At 37.3% G+C, this 20,992-nt stretch overlaps 1 long non-coding RNA gene across 1 annotated transcript in view; it reads right to left on the bottom strand.

Moving 5' to 3' along the window:
- The window catches only part of LOC133070013 (uncharacterized), a 129,912-nt gene that overhangs the window by 10,230 nt on the left and 98,690 nt on the right, over window positions 1-20,992 (bottom strand). The window lies entirely within an intron of this gene.

The following is a 20,992-nucleotide window of genomic DNA, read 5'->3' as shown; positions in this document are numbered from 1 at the left end:
TTCTTTTATGGCCGAGTAAAACTCTGTTGTATGAACATGTATGTCCCACATCTACTTTATCCATTCCTCTGTAGATGGGTATTTAGGTTGCTTCTATGTCTTGGTTATTGTAAATAGTGCTGCAGTGAATGTTGGGGTGCATGTATCCTTTCGGATTATGATTTTCTCTGGATATTTGCCCAGAAGCGGGATTGCTGGACCGTATGATAGCTCTATTTTTAGTTTTTTAAGGAACCTCCATACTGTTCTGCATAGTGACTATACCAATTTACATTCCCACTAGTGTAGGAGAGTTCCCTTTTCTCTACATCCTTTCTAGTATTTATTGTTTGTAGACTTTTTGATGATGGCTGTTCTGACTGGTGTGAGGTGATACCACATTATAGTTTTGTTTTGAATTTCTCTAATAATTAGTGATGTTCAGCATCTTTTCATGTGGTTTTTGGCCTCTATATGTCTTCTCTGGAGACATGTCTATTTAGAACTTCTGGCCCATATTTTGATTGCTTTCTTGATATTTTTAAGATGCTTGTATATTTTGGAGGTTAATCCCTTTTCAGCTGCTTCATTTGCAAATATTTTCTCCCATTCTGTGGCTTTTGCTTGTGGTTTGGTCATGGTTTCCTTTGCTGTGCAAAAGCTTTTAATTTTAATTAGGTCCCATTTGTTTATTTTTATTTTCATTACTCTAGGTGGTGGATCCAAAAAGATATTGCTGTGATTTATGTCAAAGAGTGTTTTACCTGTGTTTTTCTCTAAAAGTATTTTGTATCTGGCCTTACATTTAGGTCTTGAATACATTTTGAGGTTATTTTATATGTGGTGTTAGGGAATGTTGCAGTTTGAGTTGTTTTTTAAAACTGATTTAAATGGTTTGGGTATCATATAATAATGGCAGGCAACATTTTCTGAGAATTTATAGCCACTGTTCTAAATGCTTTGTATGTATTAATTATTTTAATACTCATAACAACCCTTGAAGTGGATACTGTTTTTGTCCACATTTTGTAGATGAGGAAAGTGGACACAAAGGTTAAATACTTGCTCAAGGTACCAGAGCTTGAATCTGAACTGACATAGTTGGCTTCATGCATAATCTTTATATTCAAAAAAGAAAAGAAACACAGGCACACATATACAGGCAGAGAAAGGGAAAGAAAGGGAGAAAGAGAGAATATGTGTATATGCTCAGATTCAGTGTTTTCAGTTCTTAATAAGAAAGAAATACTGGATACAATTTCATAACTTACTACCATAATTGAACTTTTCATAGAGAAAGCAGACTCACTTCACACTTTCCTTAGCCACTGAGGAAAGTAAAACACCAAATATATAGTCATTTTCAACCCATTTTAGCATTATTTAATGTTTCATATTGTGGTCTGTTGGCAACTTCTTCCTTCTTTCTCTTTTTTTGATGATGGCAGTGATGGTACACTAGAGACATGGGGAATGGCTAAAAGCTTAGAAAAATTACATCTCCTGCATCCCCAGCTTCATCAGTCATAATTTGTGAAACATACTTACTTGTATTTAAAATGAATGAATTTTTATTTTGTTTATAAAGGACACACCTATGTGCAAGTTCTTCGAGTGATAGAAGGAACTCCACGTGTGATCTGTGATTTAAGGCAGATTAAATTACCACTTCAGTTGTCTTCAGACAAAATTAACAGATTCTGGAACCTGATACTGCCCTTGGGATTATCTACAACAAACTTGCTGAAAACACAGAATGAATTAGAATTAAAATACTCTTTAAAGTAGCAAATTGGAATATTTAGGCTCATAAGTAATTTCTTTGATGATGTTTACTTAATTACTATCCTTACTGTACTGTTCAAGAAATGATGAGCCATCTATCTTTAGAACTATTCATTTTAAGCTATTTGCATACATGGAAGGTAACTAAGGAAAAGAAAACAGAACAGCAACCTGATCATAATCCTACATAATTTTTCATGCAAAATGGAAATGCAACTTGATCACATAATCACTTGAAATTTTCTATATATAGAAGTAGCATTAGATTTAAACTTTTGAGATGCATACAGCAGCGTGCTGCTAAATTGGCTATACAAAATTTGATTTGTCATTTGTAGCATTTGACTAGTTTTGTGATACAAATACTCTTATTATGGATTAATTTCGAGCTGCTAATGGTTTAGCAACTGCCTTGCAAAATTTATGAAAATTTAGTACTCAGCTCTCACATACAACTAAATGCATAATTATATGACTTGATTACTTAGTCCCAATAATAACAACTGCAGTAGCCTGATACGTTATGGCCCTGTGCTTCCCCTCTCTTGTATCTACATCCTTTGCCACATGGGCTTGTAACACTCTGCCACCGATATTCTTGGATGAGCCAAGTGACTTGCTTTGGCTGATGGGATGTTATCAGTCATAATATAAGTGGAAGCTTGAAAAAGACCGTATTTCCACTCTTTCTCTTGAACTTCTGCTGTTACTATTAGAACATATTCAATCTAGCAAAGCCAGATTTTCCTGCCTTGAAACTAATACCATCCTAAATCAATTGACAGCTAGCCAATCCCAAGACATATGAGTGAGCCCAGCCAAAATCAGAAATCTGTTTACTTGACCTACTGTTGAGTACAGATGCATAAGCAAGTCTAGCACAAGTATGTGGAGCAATAGGGACATGGTACATAAATACATTTTTAAAATGTTTTCACTGAGATTTTGTGGTTGTTTCTTATATAGCATTGCTTTATTAATAGATGACTGTTACAATGATGCTATGATTTGGCAAGATTTTATTAGGAAGGAAAGAATTTATACAGGAGATGATATGGTTGCGAAAAGAGATTAGTGAAACCTGGGTCTACCACTTGTAAGTGAATGAACCTGAGAAATTTATTCATCCTTTTCCTCCCTAAGTTTTCTCATTTTAAAATTATGGATAACTAGCCTTGCAGGATTATTGTGAAAATTAAATATATGTCACTAAGAGCACATGACTCACCTCTTGAGAAACCTATATGCAGGTCAGGAAGCAACAGTTAGAACGGGACATGGAACAACAGACTGGTTCCAAATAGGAAAAGGAGTACATCAAGGCTGTGTATTGTCACCTGCTTATTTAACTTATATGCAGAGTACATCATGAGAAACGCTGGGCTGGAAGAAGCACAAGCTGGAATCAAGATTGCTGGGAGAAATATCAATCACCTCAGATATGCAGATGACACCACCCTTATGGCAGAAAGTGAAGAGGAACTAAAGAGCCTCTTGATGAAAGTGAAAGAGGAGAGTGAAAAAGTTGGCTTAAAGCTCAACATTCAGAAAACTAAGATCATGGCATCTGGTCCCATCACTTCATGGGAAATAGATGGGGAAACAGTGGAAACAGTGTCAGACTTTATTTTTCTGGGCTCCAAAATCACTGCAGATGGTGATTGCAGCCATGAAATTAAAAGATGCTTATTCCTTGGAAGGAAAGTTATGACCAACCTAGATAGCATATTAAATAGCAGAGACATTACTTTGCCATCAAAGGTCCATCTAGTCAAGGCTATGGTTTTCCCAGTGGTCATGTATGGATGTGAAAGTTGGACTGTGAAGAAAGCTGAGCACCAAAAAATTGATGCTTTTGAACTGTGGTGTTGGAGAAGACTCTTGAGAGTCCCTTGGACTACAAGGAGATCCAACCAGTCCATCCTAAAGGAGATCAGTCCTGGGTGTTTATTGGAAGGACTGATGCTGAAGCTGAAACTCCAGTACTTTAGCCACCTCATGAGAAGAGTTGACTCATTGGAAAAGACCCTGATGCTGGAAGAGATTGGGGGCAGGAGGAGAAGGGGATGACAGAGGATGAGATGGCTGAATGGCATCACTGACTTGATGGACGTGAGTTTGAGTAAACTCCGGGAGTTGGTGATGGACAGGGAGGCCTGGTGTGCTGCGATTCATGGGGTTGCAGAGTCGGACATGACTGAGCAACTGAACTAAACTGAAGAGCACAGATCTGGAATCTGACTGCCTGGGGTTGATTCCCAGCCCCTCTATTTTAATACTTGAAAGCATTTATAATTATGTAGTTTTCACTTCGATAACATACTGTAAGAGCTATCTAAACTAGAATTTAGCAAAATAAGGTACCTGACATACTGTAGATATTCATTAAATGTCAGAACCATGTAATATGGCTATTTGTTTACCAACAAAATGGAGGTTGATGTTCTGGTAAAATTAGTAGTATTTAGTTATATTTAAGTGTTAGCAGAGATTATCTGGAAGTGGAGCAGAGTGGCCAAGCAAGGTTAGGGCAGTGTTTGTAGGAATCCTTTTATCTCCAGAAAACTAGCTCCTCCAAATCATTACTCTTTTGGCTTCCAAGGGGAAAATTTCAACTTGGGATCCATAAATGTAAATTTAGGGGATGTATTTAAATTATAAGCAGAGATACAATGTTTTTGCTTTTCTGCCTAGCATAATTATTCAGGCTAGCTTCCTGCTAAGGTTGAAATTGAGGAATGCCTGTTGACACTGGTTTACATGTTAGGACAAAGACTTCTTGGATAAGATGGGAAAAAGTCAGAAAGAAAAAAGATTCAAGGAGATAAAAAGCAATCAAAATCAGTGCCAAGAGGTTAGCGTGGAGTAGAACCTGCCGCAGAATAGAAAGAGGGGTAGAAATGCAATATAGTTAATTGGGAATGTGTACATTCTGAAGATGACTCAGCATTCCTTGCATCACAGACCAAGAAAAGGAGGTCCATGGGCAATAACAGCTGTTTGGAATCAAGTTATCACTTCTTGGAGGAAGAGAAAAATATGGTAGTATGCAGCTCCTTAATGGAAAGTGGAGTGAGATAGGCATATCTAGGTCTGAAGTTGAATTGTCATTTGGAATGTGTGCTCCCTTCCTGGAGTAAGCACCTAAGATGCATGAGCAAGCTTGCCAAGATACGTGAAACCTAACAACTGCTCTCTGTGGAGACAGATTTTCATAGGAGGATTGAGGGAGCCAGAAGAAACTGGAACATAGACTTAGTGACTTGGAAATTTGGGAAGGGAATCTGAAAGACTAAAGGGAGCACAGATGGATTTAGATCTCAAGTTGGAGGTTGTGACTTTGGCACAAAAAACAGAATGTGAAAGTTAAATACTGCTTATGCAGATGCTATTAGAAAGTAGGGTTTTATCTTCCTTATGATGATATGCTATAATGATGGATTCTTGACTAGGTGTAGGATGGTAGGCAGTGAAAAACTAGAAAGAGCATGCATGAAAAAATTTTAATGTGGTTAGGGAAGATCAAATTTGGGAAAGAAAATGTATGAAAAAATATAAAATCTGACACTTTGGTAAATATCAAGCATACTGCATATCCAGTAATTCTTAAGAGAAAATAATAAAGACAAGCGTCGGGAACAAGGCTAGTTCAGATGTCCCAAGTTTCCAGACTTAATAGATGCTCAATAACTATAGTTATTAATGTAAATGTATATAAAGGGCTTCAAAAAACTTTTAAAATAATGCCTATTTTTAAAGGCCTATCCAAAAGTGAATCTAAACATAAAGGGAAGAAAACAGTCTCATAAATGTCAAGATTTGGTGAGACTGAGATTATGACTAGAACATAGAGACTGTTACGAGAGCCATCTACCATGGGCCATGAAGATTGGTGTACTTTCTGACTTGTAATGGCAAGAATGCAAGACCCTGACTGCATTTTGCTCGAGCCGTTCCTCAGTTTTGTGCTTGCAGTAAACAACCTTGAGGGATGAGGTGATGTATTTTCCTCATACAGAGAACAAGTTTACTACTATAAAAGTAGTAAATTCCCCAAGCTCAGTGTTCCTCTCCTGAAATGTAGCCCACTGTTTATGAAGACATCCATTAGGGCCACTTATATTATTCCTGTAGGATTTGAAAGGGCATGGTGAGCCAAAGCAAACCAACAGGAAGTTATGGCTACTGCTTTGTCATGAGTAATAAAGTCCTTTGTCTCTGATCCAGGAATCTTGTGTCTTCTGCTGGTGTTTGTGAAACAGTATAAGATAAACTTATTAGCTTGTAAGCAGGGAAAAAAATCTCAGGGATTTTGTACCTTTTTGAGAGTAATAGTAAGAATATATCATCTTCATAAGAAGTAGTTCTGATGGTAGGATGGAACAGTTGCATATCAAAAAGAAGTTACTGAGCATATATTCCTGAGTAATTTTGCTCAGTCTAGTCCTGAAAACTATCAATGGAGTGAGGTTCTTTCAAATCTTAGTGGTGCCCTTTTGCTGTATGATATTTTACTGAAATTCTATCTTTGGCGATTTATATTTTTCAATGGAGTCTTGCTAAATTATATTCAGCTCTGCCTATTCTATTTGGGTAAAATTGAATTTTAACATCTAGTTCTTGATTTTATAATCCTTAGTCAAACTCTTAAAAAAAAAAAAGGCTTCCCTTGTGACTCAGTTGGTAAAGAATCCGCCTGCAATGCGGAAGACCTGGGTTCAATTCCCGGGTTGGGGAGATCCCCGCAAAGAGTCGGACATGACTGAGCGACTTTCACTTGCCAGTACTTAAAAACAAATACAGTGACTTCTGTCACTTATTTGTAATAAAATTTAAATCATAGTAGTAATAAACTATAGAATGATGCTCACATTATAATAAATTGAAAACCTACTAACTTGTGTATACCATTAACTTCCAAATTACAAATATGTGTCTGCTTATTGATATAGTGTAACTTGGGATGATACATATCAAAATGTCAGAGTGATAGGATTCAGTATGGGTTTAATACTTTGCATTTTTAAAACTTCTATAATAAATGTGTTACTTTATAATCATGAAATTTCTTTAAATTGTCAAATCATTATAATCTATCCTTGAAACTCATTTCTAGTTACTGTGCATGACATATGGCATGTAAAATAAAAAGAAACTTCCAGGGGCTAATACTCAAAATATATAAGGAACTCATACAACTCAATGACCAAAAAAAAGGTTTAAAAAGTGGGCAAAGGATCTGAATAGGAATTTTTCCAAAGACGATATAATACAGATGGCCAGCAGATGCCTCAAAAGTTGTTCATCACTCTTAGGGAAATACAAATCAGAACTACAGTGAGGTATCACCTCATACCTGTTAGAATAGTTATTATTGAAAAGACAAGAAATAGTAAATGTTGAAGAGGATGTGAAGAAAAAACTCTCATACACCATTTTTTGATACTGTAAATTGAGGCAGCCAGTATGGTAAACAATATGGTGATTCCTCAAAAAATTAAGAATAGAAGTACCATCAGTTCAGTTCAGTCGCTCAGTCATGTCCGACTCTTTGCAACCCCATGGACTGCAGCACACCAGGCTTCCCTGTCCTTTACTATCTCCCAGATTTTTCTCAAACTCATGCTCATTGAATTGGTGATTCCATCCAACCATCTCATCCTCTGTCGTCCCCTTCTCCTCCTGCCTTCAATCTTGCCCACCATCAGGGTCTTTTCCAGTGAGTCGGTTCTTCGCATCAGGTGGCCAAAGTATTGGAGCTTCAGCATCAGTCCTTCCAGTGAATATTCAGGCCCAATTTTCTTTAGGATGGACTGGTTGGATCTCCTTGCAGTTCAGGGGACTCTAAGAGTCTTCTCCAACACCACTGTTCAAAAACATCAATTCTTCGATGCTCAGCTTTGTTTATAGTCCAACTCTCATATCCATACATGACTGTTCATACAGAACTACCATATGGCCCAGCTATTTCACTTCTGGGTATTTATCTGAAGAATATTAAAATAGTAATTTGAAAAGATATTAATCCCTGTGTTAATCACAGCATGTTTTGGGTTGGCCAGAACATTCATTTGGATTTTTCTGTAACATCTTATGGAAAAACCCAAATATTTTGGCTAATTCCATATCTCTACCTTTATTATTATATACATCTTGTCTGTCCATTTTCTTGTATTGTAAATTATTGCTAATTCACTTTGGAAGAGGTAGGATGTAAATAAATAGTTGAAAAGTTTATTTTTTTATGTGGCAAATCTATGTATTTTTAAATGAAAGCCCAGAACAGAATCATGTATAGACAATAAAATCCCAAACAGAAATTTCTCATCGTGAGAAATTAAGTGTAGGGTTAAGCAGTTCTATAAGTTGAATGACGTCTACCCTAAGAATTCATATGTTGAAGTCATAACACCCAAGTTATAACCTCAAAATGTGATGTTATTTGAAAATAGGGTCTTTGTAGATGTGATCAAGTTAAGGTTATTTGAATGAGCTCCACTCTGTTATGACTGTTGTCCTTATAAATTTGGACACAGAGATAGACATGCACACAGTAAATATCATGTGAATGGTTTATAATGTGTGGCTATGACTCATTGAGATAGGGATGATTACGTAGATATAGAATCAGAATAATCAGAAGAAATTAAGTGTCATAGCAACCATGGAAAGATTATTTCAAGAAATAGGTTGTGAACAAGAGCATCAAATTATGGATATTATAGAGAGGCAGTGCTAAATAGGGAAAAGAGTAAATTCAGTCTTTGGAGGTAGAAAGTACCGAGTTTAAAAATTATATTCACCACCTACTAACTCTGAAAGCTGTGCCAGTCACGTTACCTCACTAAAACTCATATTTTCAATTATAGTGAAAGTGAAAGTCGCTCAGTCATGTCCAACTTTTTGCGACCCAATGGACTATACAGTCCATGGAATTCTCTAGGCCAGAATACTGGAGTGAGTAGCCCTCCCCTTCTCTAGGTGATCTTCTCAACCCGGGGATAGAACCCAGGTCTTCTGCATTGCAGGCAGATTCGTTACCCGCTGAGCCACAAAGGAAGCCCAAGAATACTGGAGTGGGTAGCCTATCCCTTCTCCAGGGGATCTTCCCGACCCAGGAATCGAACCGGGGTCTCCTGCAATGCAGGCAGATTCTTTACCAACTGAGTTATCAGGGAAGCCTGATATATAAAGAAGAGGTAATAGGAGTTTTTCTTAAGTCTGGTTGTAAATTATGAGCAACTAGACATCAGTGGGCTTCCCTGGTGGCTCAGACGGTAAATAATCTATCGACAATGTGGGAGACCTGGGTCCGGTCCCTGGGTCGGGAAGATCCCCTGGAGAAGGGAATGACAACCTAATCCAATATTCTTGCCTAGAGAATTCCATGGACAGAGGAGCCTAGTGGGCTATAGTCCATGGGGGTCACAAAGAGTGGGACACAACTGAGTGATTAACACTTTAACTTTTCACTTCCATGCACAAATACACTTGTGACACACACATACCCACACAAATATACATGAAAGGCTTAGCAGAAATAGGTGCCCGGCAGTGGCTTTTATAACTGCTATATGACAATAAATGAAGAAAAACTATCAGAAGTAAAAACTATTAAAAGGATAGATTTTCTGTTCTTAACAATAGGCAGTCACTAAACGAATGCTTATTATGTGCCAGGTACTGTTTTCAGAACTTGCATATATTAACTTATTTAATTCTGATGACAGTCTTTTGAAGTAGACACTATGTTAATTCACATTTGACAGATGGGAAAAACAGACACAAAGCAAGTTATTTGTTCAGCTTCACACAGATGATGAGTATAAGAAACAGGGTTTGAAGTCAAGTTATCTAACTCTGGTGTCCATGGTTTTCAATACTATGCTGCACTTTATCTCTTTTAGAATCAATGGTGTGCTATCAGCCAGTCTGTGATAGGAAATCTATATTCCTTTTCTAGTGATTATAGAATTTCTTAAACACTGAGTTGTTTCAGGTAAGGCAATTTTGGAAAATAGTTTCCTACCAAACAGCACCCTCTATATTAAGTATTCTTGGCTAGGAGAACATTCTTAATAAACACTTTGCCTTCTCAGGGATTGATTTAATACAGAATTTGGTTTTGGATTCTAGAGTAAGAAAACTAGAAGATGTGTCCTGTGCATTGCTAAGTCATGTCCAATTCTTTGCGACCCCATGGAATGCAACCTTCCAGGTTCCTTCTGTCCATGGGATTTCCCAGACAAGAATACTGGAGTGGGTTAGCATGTCCTTCTCCAGGGGATCATCGCAACCCAGGGATCAAACCTGTGTTTCCTGCATTGGCAGGTGGGTTATCTACCACTAAGCCACCAGGGAAACCCGAAGATGTGGTCTACCAATAATTAAATACTTGACAATAGGCCCATGAAATTTGGTGGATTTTTATTTTTGACATTATAGCCTGAAAAGTCATCTGTACATTTTTCTGTTAGCAGTAGAGTGTTGTCAGTTCATAACAACTCACAAGAACTAATTAGTAAATTTTCAGGAATTTTGCAAGCTGGCTGCTAAAAGCAGCCATTATTAAAAATTATATAAATATACAAATAAAGTATGCACAGTTTAGTTCAGTCGCTCAGTCATGTCTGACTCTTTGCGACCCCGTGAATCGCAGCACGCCAGGCCTCCCTGTCCATCACCAACTCCCAGAGTTTACTCAAACTCATGTCCATCGAGTCAGTGATGCCATCCAATCATCTCATCCTCTGTCGTCCCCTTCTCCTCCTGCCCCCAGTCCCTCCCAGCATCAGGGTCTTTTCCAATGAGTCAACTCTTCGCATGAGGTGGCTAAAGTATTGGAGTTTCAGCTTCAGCATCAGTCCTTCCAATGAACACCCAGGGCTGATCTCCTTTAGGCAGTGGCCGAGAGGAGCTACCCCACGTCCAAGGAGCGGCGGCTGCACAGGCTCAGGAGGGCTGAGAAGAGCTACTCCACGTTCAAGGTCAGGAGGGGCAGCTGTGAGGAGAAACTCCTTGTCCAAGGTGAGGAGCAGTGGCTACACTTTGCTGGAGCAACCGTGAAGAGATACCCCACGTCCAAGGTAAGAGAAACCCCAGTAAGACAGTAGGTGTTGCAAGAGGGCATCAAGCACACTGAAACCATAATCACAGAAAACTAGCCAATCTAACCACATGGACCACAGTCTTGTCTAACTCAGTGAAACTAAGCCATGCCTTGTGGGGCCACCCAAGATGGACGGGTCATGGTGGAGAGGTCTGACAGAATGTGGTCTGCTGGAGAAGGGAATGGCAAACCACTTCAGTATTCTTGCCTTGCGAACCCCATGAACAGTATGAGAAGGCAAAATGATAGGATACTGAAAGAGGAACTCCCCAGGTCAGTAGGTGCCCAATATGCTACTGGAGATCAGTGGAGAAATAACTCCAGAAAGAATGAAGGGATGGAGCCAAAGCAAAAACAACACCCAGTTGTGGATGGGACTGGTGATAGAAGCAAGGTCTGATGCTCTAAAGAGCACTATTGCATAGGAACCTGGAATGTTAGGTCCATGAATCAAGGCAAATTGAAAGTGGTCGAACAGGAGATGGCAAGAATGAATGTTGACATTCTAGGAATCAGCGAACTAAAATGGACTGGAATGGGTGAATTTAACTCAGATGACCATTATATCTACTACTGTGGCCAGGAATCCCTTAGAAGAAATGGAGTAGCCATCATGGTCAACAAGAGAGTCTGAAATGCAGTACTTGGATGCAATCTCAAAAATGACAGAATGATCTCTGTTCATTTCCACAGTATGCACAGTGGTTATAAATACTCAGAACACATCATTGCAATGCATTTTACTATTATTTGTGTTTTTGAGTTTATTGACGTCTATTTCATCTGTCAGGAAGGAGCACCATGAAACAGTGTGCTGTGGCATGTCTCTTCTAAACTCTGTGTTCAGTGATGTCAGGTTGGTACTTTGAAACTGACCATAGTGGGAGCATTTATTTCACAGAAATCAGGTAACTAGTGCTACAAATCAGGAATCTACCTACTTCTTCCCACCTAGTTGTTAAAACATTTTACCACACACCAGTGCAAAGCTAACCAACTGTCACTCTGAGCCACTGCTAATCCTGCACCCTAGCACCACCACTCAAACTACCATTTGTAGGATTTCAGAAATATATTTAAAACATGATTTTTAAACATGATTTGCCAGTAGTTTGTGCTTTTAGAGAGTCACATTACTTTATGGGGATTTCAGTGTCAGCTCAGGGATCCCAGATAAATCCCATGTTACATTCTTTCAAATCCAGGGAGATAGTGCATTCTCTTGTTTTGAGAAACTAATCTTCAAAATTTTGACTTCCTAAAACCTTTGCCTGGAAAATCCTATAGACAGAGGACACTGGTGAGCTACAGTCCATGAGGTGACAAAAGAGTCAGACATGACTTAGCGACTAAACAACAAAAACAAAACTTTTGCCATTGCTACTCTTTGATCTTTCACTATATACTAGCTCCTTGCATTAATAAATAAAAAACCATTTTTGATCATTGTGCTCATTTCTTCTCAACTCAACTATTTTCTGACCAATTCCCACCTCATCCTGTGTCAAAGAGGGCATGATGATAAGAGGATAGAAGTGGCGAAAAGTCTCTTTGAAAATCAGAGTGAAGCTGAATTTAGAAAGAGGGAAACTAGAAGGCAAAAGGAAGGAAACGCAGTGGTGCCTAATGGTTGAGGGTACAGGCTCTGAAGCCAAACTGATAGGATCCAAATTCCAGCTCTGCCAGTTACTACTGTGAGATGTTGAGCAAGTTATTTAACCTCTCTATGCCTTAGTTTCTACCTCTGTAAAACAGATAATAATTGAATCCATTTTATATAGCTGTTATGCAATAATGAATGTAAAATGTGCAAAAAGTAACATGGTACCTGGTAGGTATTATGTAAGTATTTGTAACTATTCCCTCTTTGTATCAAAAGAGAGGGATATTCTCCTCAAAGCAACAGAAAGGTGGCTTTCTCATTACACTTTTTCAGTCAAGACTTTTCTTTTAGTTAACATATCTAAAGTTGCTTATATATTCATTCTACACAAAAATGTAAACTTTGGGGCAAGTGTGTCCTAAACTATTAATTGCCATTTTTAAAATATTCACACATTGTGCAAGCTTTTGGCAGTTGAAAAATGAACAAACATAATGGAACTAGAGATTTTATTCAGTCTATTTGAATGTGCCACATACAAATCAATTGTGCAGTGACCTATTTGAATCATTAAGAGAGCCTGTTAAATGATGTCCTATGCAAGCAGGTGGGTCTTTGGCCATATGTAGACAAAGCCCTTGGGATGACCTACTTGGGATCAAAACCCCAAAGGGCACGTTGCCCTGAGATGTATAGTGCTTATATTTTTTAAAATGCCATTAAAGAACTATGAGTCTTTATTTAATAGATACTGCATAATTAAATATACAGGATCCCAATGGAGTTGTCCCTATTTTTTTTTTTTTTTTTTTTACATTTCTCTATTATCTCATAACTCAGAGGTAATTATGGGTGAGAATAATTTGATTTGAGGTTTCAGATGTAACCAAGGTTTAAAAACATAAAGTACTGTGTAAAGCAAAGGACAATTTAGTTTTGTTTTATGAAATACTAATGAAAATTGCAGTGTATTGTTTACTTTTGCTCTAGGCTGTTAAGAAACCCATTGGCTGCAACTATATTCTGTTTTCATTCTCTTCTTATTTAGAAAATATGATTCTTAGTGTATCTTGAGTGTATCTAGCTTCCTAAGTTACATGTTTTCATAGGAGAAAAATTTTGGCCTTTTGATCACGAAGTTGTACCAGACATGAATTTCATACATTGATGTTCAGCTAAGTTTAGATACAAGAATAGTAGGCCAACTCGTTATCACTATTTATAATGATAATATAGGATTTTTAAATTGTGACCACCCCCCCTCAGCTTTTTGTACTAAGGAGCAAAAATACCTTACATGATGAAAACCATATGTAAGAAAAAAAGAAAACAGTAATGAGTTCATTTGGGGCTGAATTTATCAGTATACTCATCGACTTATGTGAGTGACTTAGTAAAGGGTTAGTTGTATTATTTACATAGAGTCTTTTCCATCGGCACCAGTATTTAGCAGATAATAAGAATTAAAGAAGTTATTTAACTTGTCTCACCTGTCAAGTTTTCTAATTACTGCTCTTTCTTTATGTTTGCACTGGGTCTTCATTGCAGGGCATGGTCTCTTTGTTGGCAAGTATGGGCTTTCTCTAGTTGGCGGCAAGTGGAGGCTACTCTTGGTTGTAGTGTGCTGGCTTCTCATTTCATTGGCTTTCTAGTTGTGGATCACAGATGCACGGGCTCAGTAGTTGTGAGGTGGCATGTGGGATCCTAGTTCCCGGACCAGGGACAAACCCATGTACCCTGCATTGACAGGTGGACTTTTAACCACTTGGCCACCAGGGAAGTCCCTCTGATTATTTCTTTATTTCTCATCAAGTAGGTATTTGAATAGAAGGAGAAAAAAATTTTTTTAATATGAATAAGATATAGCAGTATGGCAAAGACTCTTAATAACTGTCAACTTAATGTCATTGTTAGAATTTTTCCTAAAGGAATTCAGCAGCTTTCTTGTGCTGCTGCTGCTAAGTCGCTTCAGTCATGTCCAACTGTGTGACACCATAGATGGTAGCCACCAGGCTCCTCTGTCTCTGGAATTCTCCAGGCAAGAATACTGGAGTGGGTTGCCATTTCCTTCTCTGGCTTTCTTGTGAGTCAAAGCTAAATATTTATTTCAGAAACTCAATCTGGGATATATGTGTGTGTGTGTGAATATAAGTATTCAGAGTAGTATCTTAAAGTAGCCTCATGATCTGGCCACTGTCCTGTGTAAGACTGAATATTAATGTATGATATCAGGAATTGTTGATTCTCTAGGAATAGACACTAGAAGAACATACTTTAGAGATAGGCACAATCCTACATTTGCCCCTTATTATTGTCTTTGTCTTCATTTTTTTGCATCTTCTTTCCTGCCTCTCTTCTGCAGACTTTTAATTCTGTGCATATTTGTGTTGTTCAGGAGTCATAAACATGTAAAAAGCTTTGTGACATGTGTGTCCTCCTGCCATTTCAGCCTGATTTTTCTGAAGAGATGTCACATGTGCATGAGAGAGTTTTTGATGCCTTAGTTTGTGTCTTGCTGTCTTGTGCTGTGCTAAGTCACTTCAGCCATGTCCGACTCTTTGTGGCCTCATGGACTGTAACCTACCAGGCTCCTCTGTCCTTGGGATTCTCCAAGCAAGAATAATGGAATGGGTTACCATTTCCTCCTCCAAGGGATCTTCCCAACCCAAGGATTGAACCCGCGTCTTTTATGTCTCCTGCGTTGGCAGGCAAGTTCTTTACTACTAGCACCACCTGGGAAGCCCCAGTTTGTGTCTTGCTAACATTGAAGGATGGTGTTAGTACCTTAGTTATTAATATAATCATATACATAGTGGCAACAGTTACCACATTGTTGTATCTTTAAAGACAAATAATAAAATAACAAACAGCACCAAACGCAAACAGAATTAGTCACAAAAGTAGACTGTTACTTCTCGTTCTTCTCACTCCCAAGGAGGAAAAATATCCATCATCGTATTGTGACTAGGGAATAGCAATTGAAATAACTGATGTGTTTACCTATGGATAAAAAGATCAAGAAGGAAATTAGAAAATTTATGAGCTAAAAGATTGGGAAGCAACTGTCTTATTTTTCTGACAGTAATTCATCTATTTACATTTGGGAAACTGATACTAGACTATGGCTTAAATGATATTCAGTGGAGAAAGGATAGTCTTTTTAACAAATGATGCTGAAACCTCCCCCAAAGAAAGGAACCTAATCTATACCTTGCTCTATGTACCAAAATTAAGTCAAAATGGATCATAAGTTTAAATGTAAAACCTAAAACTATAAAACTTGTAGAAGAAAACTTTAGAGACAGTCTTTGTGATCTCATGTCAGGCAGACATTTCCAACATGACACCAAGAGCACAATTCATAAAAATTGAGCTTCATCAAAATGAAAAGCTTTAGATCTTCGTAAGGCACTGTTAGGCAAATGAAAAGCCACAGACTGGGAGAAATAATTTAAATTTATATGCCTGATAAAAATCTTGTATCCAGAATATATAAATTACTTTATAAAATTCAATAGTGAGAAAACTGACAACTCAGTAAAGATGTAAATAAGTATTCAGATGCTAAGCACTTAGATGCTCATTTAATATTCAAAAAGATGCTCAACATCATGAACTGTTAGGGAAACACAAATTCAAACCACAGTGAATTACCACTGCACACTTGTGAGAATGGCTGAAATTAAAAGACTGATTGTACTAAGTGTTGACAAGTATGTGGATATACTGGAACTCTGATACACTGCTAATGAGAATGTAAAATGCTGCAACCACTTTGAAAAATGGGCAATTATTAAACAATTAACCATTCATATACTGTATGAATCAGCCACTCTTACTCATCTTTTACCTAAGATGAACAAAAGGATTTGACTGTATAAAGACTTGTGGCGAGTGTTCACAACAGTGCTATTTATAATCGCCCAGCCAAAAATAACCCAAATATTCATGAACTATTCATGAATCATGAAATATTCATGATTGACAAAGAAACATATGTTACAGCATGAGTGAATCTCAGAATAATTATTCTAAGTGAAAGAAAGCAGACAAAAAATACATACTGCCAGAAAATTTAGAGGGACACAGAGCAAATCAGTGATGGCCAAGGGATGAGTTGGCAGAGGGAGAGTGGGGAGGGGAGTGGAAGAGAGGGAGTTCAAAAGAGCATGAGAAAACCATTAGGAATGAATTTTTTAATTAATTTTTAAAATTATGTTGATGGTTTCCTGGGGAATACAAGTAGTACATGTATTGCATGTTGACTGTACCTCAAAATTCTTTTAAGTCATGCATTTTGATCTTACCCAATGCCATTTTTTTACAAAACAAATTTTATTTGTAGGAGGTAAACAATGATTATAAAATAGACCCCAGCTGTAGGGCATTACAGATTTGTTTACATTTGTAGTTACGAAAACGATAGTGATGAATAAGATCTCTGAAAAGTTTATTGCTATAGAATAGTTGTTATTTTAGAAAATTTTATGTTGTTTCCCATTAGCAAATAAGGAAATGTCAACTAGAGAGCAATTTTGTAAAACACAATGATTTTGTCAGAATTATGAAAGATGTTTTGGCTTATTACCAGCTTTACAATTCACAATGTTAAGTGGAATAAATGAAAATATAATCTAAAACGTTGCTAAGCTTAAATTTGCATTCCAATTCTTAACAAATTTATGAGCATAATATAGACCCTTGGACACCTGGGAAGATTTATGAATAAACTTAACTTGGCAAACATAATTATAATTTGAAACAAATGGGGCTGGGTCATGACCAACTGATTTAGATTCAATGACTGAAGACAGGAACCCATTATGATGATATTAATAGGAACTCAACCTAGAGAAATTAATTTCATTTCTCCTAAGGATAACGGGCATAGAAGTTGCTATTACTAGAAGAGATTTAAGTCTCAGTGGAAAAAGCTGAATGCGGGTATTTACATTTAACTAATGAAACTCTAGGCAGAGGCCAAGTTGCTGGATTCTTATCCTTAGTTACAAAGACACCTTCTTCTCCTCTATCCCCTTGAGTGGTGTTCCAAGTTTTTTATTATAGTATGTGAAAGGAAGGGAAAAAAACAAACTGCTGGAAAAAGAGCATTTACAACTTTCCCACAATAATTTGTCAAGGCAACTCAGTGTACAGCTCAGTACTATGACAGTTCTAAACCTCTCTTGAGTTGGTGATAATAAATTATATATAGCCTGTAGAATAAGAATTCAGTGCAGTTACTAAACTCTTTTCACTAAATCTTATTATCACTTACTCTTAAACTAAAAATTATGCAATAAAAAATTATGACCAGCATTTGTTAGGTACATAGAGCATGCAATGCATCCAATATTATGGATTTCATGATATTTAAATTTAATTTTTATAAGATTAGGGAGGTCTGTGTTGTTTGCTTTCTTTTTACAGAGAATGAACCTGGGCACAGAAACTAAGTAGTAATTTGTTTTGAGTTATTCTGCTACTAGGTTAGAATCATGATTTGAATCCAGATCTCTAACTTTCAGCTACATGTTTTTCTCACTACATAATTTTCCTTTTCTTATACATATATCAGTGAATACTCTTTGATTGTTTGGGTCAATCTGTAAGAGATATACAAATGAATATTCATACAAGGTATTTTTGAGCTATGGGTAGAAAGCTAAAATCATGTCAAAAACCTAAGAAATAGGTGTGAACCGCTGGCAAAAGACCTAAGGAAGAATGGGTGATATAACTGAAACTTCATTATACTTTCCTTTGCTCTTTTGTTGGGGCAACTTCTTTGGACATCTACTAAGTAGGAGAAAATGGGGACAGCTACCTAAGATATTTTTTCTGAATTATCACATAAGGTGGTAGAGACGTTCTTAGTACTAGGTCTGTGAAGTGAAAGTGTTAGTATCTCAGTCATGTCTGACTCTGCAACCCCATAGACTGTAGCCCACTTCTGTCCATGGAATTCTCCAGGCAGAAGTAATGGAGTGTGTAGCCATTTCTTTCTCCAGGGGATCTTCCTAACTCAGAGACTGAACCCAGGTCTCCTGCATTGCAGGCAGATTCTTTACCACCGGAGTCATAACATGATAAACAGTGGAGTCACTACTGTTTTCTTTAATAAGAAAAAAACTGTACTTTTTAAAGACCCAGGAGAAATGAAAACATACATCCACCCGAAAGTGTATACATAAAGTTCATAGTAGTACTATTCATGATAGCAAAAAGGAGAAACAAGATATCCATCATTCACCAAGATATCTATAATAAATGGATAAATAAGATACATATAGAATATACATATAATAGTATATGAGGGAATATTTTTAATTAATAACTTATTTAAAGTAAACTATCTGAGAAAGCACTTAGTAAATATATGTTTAACTGGAAATGTTTTACATAATTCTTTTTTATTGAAATATAGTTGATATTCAATGTTACATTTCTTTCTTACAGCCTAGTGACTTAACATTTAAATGCACTATAATATCACCACAGTAAGTCTAGTAACCATCTGTTCCCGTGCAAAATTGTTGTTGTTCAGTTGCTTAGTCATGTCCAAGTCTTTGCGACTGACCGCATGGACTAGAGCACCCAGACTTCCCTGTCCTTCACCATCTCCGCGAGTTTGCTCAAACTCATCTCATTGTCTGTCGTCCCCTTCTCCTCCTACCTTCAATCTTTCAGCATCAGGATCTTTTCCAGTAAGTTGGCTCTTCGCATCAGGTAGCCAAAGTATTGGAGCTTCAGCTTCAATATCAGTCTGTCCAATGAGTATTCGGGGTTGATTTCCTTTAGGATTGACTGGTTTGGTCTCCTTGCTGTCCAAGGGACTCTCAAGAGTTTTCTTCAGCACCATATTTTGAAGGCATCAGTTCTTTGGTGCTCAGCCTTTTTTTTGTCCAACTCTAACATCTGTACATGACTGCTGGAAAAACCATAACTTTGACTAGACAGACCTTTATAGGCAAATAATGTCTCTGCTTTTTAATACACTGTCATTATTTGTCATTGCTTTTCTTCCAAGGAGTAAGCCTCATTTAATTTCATGGTTGCAGTCACCATCTGCAGTGATTTTGGAGCATAAGAAAGTAAAGTCTGTCACTGTTGCCATTGTTTCCCCATCTATTTGCCATGAAGTGATGGGACCAGATGCCATGATTTTCGTTTTTTGAATATTGATTTTTTTTCAACTGTTGAACTTTAAGCCAGCTTTTTCACTCTCCTTTTTCACCTTCATCAAGAGGATCTTTAATTCCTCTTCACTTTCTGCCATAAGGGTAGTGTCATCTGCATATCTGAGGTTATTGATATTTCTCCCGGCAATCTTGATTCCAGCTTGTGCTTCATCCAGCCTGACATTTCATATGATGTACACTGCATATAATTTAAATAAGCAGGGTGATAATATACAGTCTTGACCTACTCCTTTCCCAATTTGGAACCTGTCAGTTGTTCCATGTCTGCTTCTACCTGTTGCCTCTTGACCTGCATACGGGCTTCTCAGGAGGCAGGTAAGGTGGTCTTGGTATTCCCATTTCTTTAAGAATTTCCCACAGTTTTGTTTTGATCTACACAGTCAAAGGTTTTAGCATAGTCTGTGAAGCAGAAGTAGATTTTTTTTTAGGATTCTTTTGCTTTTTCTATGATCCAACAGATGTTGACAATTTGATCTCTGATTCCTCTGCTTTTTCTAAATCCAACTTGTACATTTGGAAGTTCTTGTTTTACATACTTGAGCATTACTTTGCTAGCATGTGAAAAAGAATGCAATTGTGTGGTAGTTTGAACATTCTTTGGCATTGTCCTTCTTTGGGATTGGAATGAAAACTGACCTTTCCCAGTCCTGTGGCCACTGCTGAGTTTCCCAAATTTGCTGGCATATTGAGTATAGCACTTTAACAGCATCATCTTTTAGGATTTGAAATAGCTCAGCTGGAATTCCATATAAAATTCCTACATTATTATTAGGCATATTCCCTATGCTATGTACTCCCTCTCTGTGACATTTATTTTGTGATTGTAAGTTTGTACCTCTCTTCCCTTCCGCTAGTTTCCCTATTCCATACTCAATTCTCCTTTCTGCTGCTGCTGTGCTTTGTGCAGTTGTGTCCCAACTCTGGAACTCAATGGCCTGCCACGCTCCTCTCTCCATGGAACTTCCCAGGCAAGAATATTGGAGTGGATTGACATTTCCTACTTCATCTCCCTGCTGGCAACTACCTATTTGTTCTCTGTATCTGAGTCTATTTTCATTTTCTTTCTTTGTTTTGTCTTTCTAGATTCTACATATAGCAGGTCATATGCTGTTTATTCTTGTCTGACTTATTTCACTTAGCATAGTACCCTCCAAATCCATTCATGTTGTTCCAAATGGCAAGATTTCATTCTTTTTTATGGCTGAATACTCAAACACACATATATATCCTATTACATATCCATTTATTTATTAATGAACACTTAGCTTGCTATTGTAAATAATACTGTAACACATAGAGGTGCATATATCTTTT

Source organism: Dama dama, chromosome 15 (assembly GCF_033118175.1).
Source record: "Dama dama isolate Ldn47 chromosome 15, ASM3311817v1, whole genome shotgun sequence".
NCBI lineage: Eukaryota > Metazoa > Chordata > Mammalia > Artiodactyla > Cervidae > Dama > Dama dama.
This window is presented reverse-complemented; position numbering and strand designations above follow the sequence as displayed.